General features: G+C 41.7%; 1 long non-coding RNA gene across 1 annotated transcript in view; it reads right to left on the bottom strand.

Moving 5' to 3' along the window:
• LOC143275608 (uncharacterized) overlaps positions 1-3,874 on the bottom strand; it is a 5,995-nt gene extending 2,121 nt beyond the window's left edge. The window contains exon 1 of the long non-coding RNA XR_013053446.1: positions 3,813-3,874. This is a non-coding gene — a long non-coding RNA (uncharacterized LOC143275608). The remainder of the gene's footprint in view (positions 1-3,812) is intronic.
• Positions 3,875-5,000: the final 1,126 nt, after the last annotated feature.

The following is a 5,000-nucleotide window of genomic DNA, read 5'->3' as shown; positions in this document are numbered from 1 at the left end:
CTTTGGGATGAACTCATAACGAAGATCTGCAAATTTGGGGCATTCCATAATAAAAACGAAATTCGTCCCTAGTCACATTTATATCGCAGTGACGACAAATACGCAATTCACGTGGAATATTGTGACGTCTGCTAGTCTCAACATGTGATTTATGACTACTACACCTGAACAACATTAACGATGAGATGTAACAATCGTGTTGATTGGAAATATACTTTTCTCTTCCCAAAGAAGTCAAAGTTTCTAAATATAGACATTTATTACTATTATCCAAGACAATCTGCCATATTCGAACATAATCATTTTGCAATTCCTGCTTGATACACAAGGTACACAACAAAATAAATGTGTAATGCTTATTTAGGATTTAACTCTCTCCATACGAACGGCGAAAGAGACGACGGTAACAGCGTTTCACCCCAATTACCATCATCAAAATATTGCAAGCGGAAGGTTCTTATACTGAAGAGGTGAATGTTGACAAAGAATACAAAAATTCTGACGACGGAAGCTAAAGGTTGGGTCATTCAGACACCCACTGGACATCCGAGGGGTCTGTGTAGTGGAGAAGAGAGGACTGGCCGTACTGAGTGAGTTAAAGGCTAGGCCAGTCTTGAAGAATAAAAGCCAATTTGTGTTTGCACATTTCTTCTGTCATTGCTGCTATGTGCACATGTCAGATGATCGGTGTATGGACAGGCCCGGCGCTTCCTTTTTTCGAGGAAGTGTCTGGGTTTGTTCCAATGTACCTTTTTTGTTTATCTGTGTGATAACTGAATCGGTAGCGTAAGCAGCACTGACTTGAAGTTGTGTTCCTTGTGAATGGAGAGAGTTACCACTCTTCACTATTTGCACCTTGCAATTGGAATGAACTTCCTCTTTCGCTTCGTCAAGTCTCCACACTCAGCTCTTTCAAGTCTGGCCTTAAAACCCACCTCTTCCCAAAATAGCCTCCCTTCCCTGCCTCTTCCTTGTCTTCAGTTTCTCCAGTTTTAGAGTTATGCGTGCGTGAGAATGACTGGTGCGAAAGCGCTTTGATTTGTCTCTGCACAAAATTCAGCGCTATATAAATACCATTATTATTAGTAGTAGTATTATAATGATAATAATAACAATGATAATAATGATAAAAAGAATTCAAATTCCCATTACAACAACAATAGCTGACGTGATACTGTCCAAAGTCATCTCATTTAACATGTGTCTGTCTCATTATACTGCATCAGTATGTTCCATTCACAACAGCAATACAGCTGACCTGGAGTGTCCGAAGTCATATCACTGAATATAAGAATAAGAATAACTTTATTATATCCAACTGGAGAAATTTGGTCAGGTGCATTATCACAACATAGACAAGTAAACAACATGGGGACCATATCTGTAAAAGTCAACAACAGCTTTTACGAATATTACGAAGACACAAATATAAAAAAATATCACATACACCGTTTCATACATACATCCACACACTGCAGGTAATAACTGGTATTCTTAATGTAAAAACAGAAAGAATTAAGAAACATTATTTTGAATATAATTATAAGCATAGCCTACGATATTGCACATTTATTATAATAGATAAGATAAGAATAAAGATGAATTGCGGAAAACCACAACCAGATAATGAGCACACACACCCCAACCCCCCACCCACCCCACACACGCGGATTACTTGATTAAACAGGAGTAATAAACATATGTTCTCAAATTAAAGCATTTCACATAATTATTCGCATATTAAAACATTGCAATTAATTATTACATCGTAATTATTAACAGAAATATATTTAGAATGTGGAAGTTAGCTTTAGTCATATTCTATTGTACATTCATCCTGCATATTGCACATTATTCATCCTACATATTGCACATTCATAATAACCAATTTTCACGTTTTTAACTCACTCAGTACGGCCAATCCTCTCTTCTCCTCTACACAGACCCCTCGGATGTCCAGTGGGTGTCTGAATGACCCAACCTTTAGCTTCCAACGTCAGAATTGTGGTATTCTTTGTCAACATTCACGTCTTCAGTATAAGAGCCTTCCGCTTGCAATATTTTGATGATGGTAATTGGGGTGAAACGCTGTTAACGTCGTCTCTTTCGCCGTTCGTATGGAGAGAGTTAAGCTCAGTAAACACACACACTCTCATTATACTATACTACATCAATAATTCAAATTCCCCTTACAACCACCACAGCTGACCTCATAATGTCCGAAGTCATCTCATAAGATATGGAACTCATCATACTACGAGGGTCATTCAATAAATAAGGTGAATTTTTCGGTATAAGGACTTCTAATACAGATAGAAGCTTACTTTTTTTTTCTTTTCTTTTTTTTGTTTTACTTCTTTTTCACATGGATTTAATTTGTTTTGCAGATTAAAAAAAAACTTTGAGAGTTTTGGCGATTAACAAAGATGGCCGACCAAGAAGCATGCTCCAGGATTGAACAGCGGTCAGTTATCAAGTTTTTGGTTGCTGAAGGGTGCAAACCAGTTGAAATTCATAGGAGAATGTCAACTGTGTATGGTGCCACATGTTTCAGCCAAAAAAATGTCTACAAGTGGGCTAAATTGTTTAAAGAAGGACGGAGCAGTGTTGAGGATGAAGACAGGCCTGGAAGGCCTACAGAAGTGAGGTCTCCTGAGGTGATCGAATCAGTCAATGACCTCATTCAGTCTGACAGAAGGGTGACAGTGGATGACATTGCAAGGACTTTGAGCTTATCTGTTGGGACAGCACACAAAATTGTCCATGATGACCTTGGCTACTCGAAGGTCAGCTGCCGGTGGGTGCCAAAGATGCAAGGCCTCACACAGCAGCCCGAACGGTGCAGACCATCAACGAGCTGGGCTGGGAACTGCTCCCTCATCCCCCTTACAGCCCAGACCTTGCCCCTTCAGACTTTCACCTGTTTGGTCCCTTGAAAGCGTTCACAAGAGGCACGAAGTTTGAAAGTGACGATGAAGTCAAAAGTGTTGTGAGCGACTGGCTGAGACATCAGTCCAAAGATTTTTACGCTGAGGGAATACGGAAGCTTGTGCACAGATGGGAAAAGTGTGTGACAGTGCTGGGAGACTACGTTGAAAAAAAAGAAAGAAAAAAAGTAAGCTTCTATCTGTATTAGAAGTCCTTATACCGAAAAATTCACCTTATTTATTGAATGACCCTCGTACATCAATAAATAAAATTCCAGTTACAGCAACAATAAACAGACCCGACACTGTCCGAAGTTATCTCAGTAAATAAGACGGGCGCAAGAGCCGAGTGGTTAAAGCGTTGGACTTTCAATCTGAGGGTCCCGGGTTCGAATCTCGGTAACGGCGCCTGGTGGGTAAAGGGTGGAGATTTTTCCCGATCTCCCAGGTCAACATATGTGCAGACCTGCTATAGTGCCTGAACCCCCTTCGTGTGTACACGCACGCAGAAGATCAAACATGCACGTTAAAGATCCTGTAATCCATTCAATGGGTTATGGAAACAAGAACATACCCAGCATGCACATCCCCGAAAGCAGAGTGTGGCTGCCTGCATGGCGGGGTGAATAAACAAAATGATCATACACATAAAATGTTACATGTCTATATGAGTATAATTATATGTGCGTGACTGAAACGTGATTGAATGACACAGGAAACGAATGATGAGCGCCCAGTGGCAGCCTGTTGTGCAAATAACTCCGGGTTTGTGAAGCGCTATGAGCTTGGTTTCCAACTGAGCACATACGACTATATAAGTATCCATATCATCATCATCATCATCATCATCATCATGTTTCCTTTATTACAACAACCATAGCTGACCTGATAGTGTCCGAAGAACTGGGCACTGACCAGTGACGGGCTGACCACCACCATCGCACACAGCCCCAGAACCAGAGTCCTTGTCCACAGCATTGTCACTGGACACAGTGGTCAGTACTGTCATCAGGAGGTGGGGAGAGAGGAGATGAGGAGGGGGAGGGGGGTGGGGGGGGGGGGGTTGGAAGATGAGAAGGAGGAGAGAGACAGATATACAGACAGATGAGCACAGACACGGATACACAGACATATTCATGAGAGAGAGAGAGAGAGAGAGAGACAGAGAGAGACACACAGAGAGACAGAGACAGAGAGGGAGAGAGACAGAGACAGAGAGAGACACAGAGAGAGAGACACAGAGAGACACAGAGAGAGAGAGACAGAGAGAGAGAGAGACACACACACACACACACACAGAGAAAGAGAGACAGAGAGAGAGACAGAGAGAGAGAGAGACAGAAAGAGAGAGAGAGACAGAGGGAAAAAAACAAACAAACAAAAACTGCATGCACGGGAAAAAAAAAGAAAAAAAAAAAAAAGGTGGCGCTGTAGTGTAGCGACGCGCTCTCCCTGGGGGAGAGCAGCCCGAATTTCACGCAGAAAAATCTGTTGTGATAAAAAGAGAAACACAATACAATACAATACAATACAATACAATACAATACAATACAATCTAACAGACGAACTAACGATACTAGCTATGCAACCAATCAACCAACCAACAACAACAAAGTGACATTAAAAAATAAAAAATGATAAGAAAGAAAATGAAAAAGTCAATTCTAGTTATTTCAGTTTCAGTTTCACTTTCTCAAGGAGGCGTCACTGCGTTCGGACAAATCCATACACGCTACACCACATCTGTTGAGCAGATGCCTGACCAGCAGCATAACCCAACGCGCTTAGTCAGGCCTTGAGTGCATGCTTACATATTTGTGTACCTATGAAAGTGGATTTCATTTTACGTAATTTCGCCAGAGGACAACACTCTCGTTGCCATGGGTTCTTTTTCAGTGCGCCAAGTGCGTGCTGCACACGGGACCTCGGTTTATCGTCTCATCCGAAAGACTAGACACTCAGTTTGATTTTCCAGTCAAACTTAGGAGAAAGGGCGAGAGCGGGATTCGAACCCACACCCTCACGGACTCTCTGTATTGGCAGGTGAGCGTCTTAACCATTCTGCCACCTTCC

Source organism: Babylonia areolata, chromosome 30 (genome assembly GCF_041734735.1).
Source record: "Babylonia areolata isolate BAREFJ2019XMU chromosome 30, ASM4173473v1, whole genome shotgun sequence".
NCBI classification, from domain to species: domain Eukaryota; kingdom Metazoa; phylum Mollusca; class Gastropoda; order Neogastropoda; family Buccinidae; genus Babylonia; species Babylonia areolata.
Note: the sequence above shows the minus strand (reverse complement) of the source record. Positions and strands in the feature narration are given on the sequence as shown.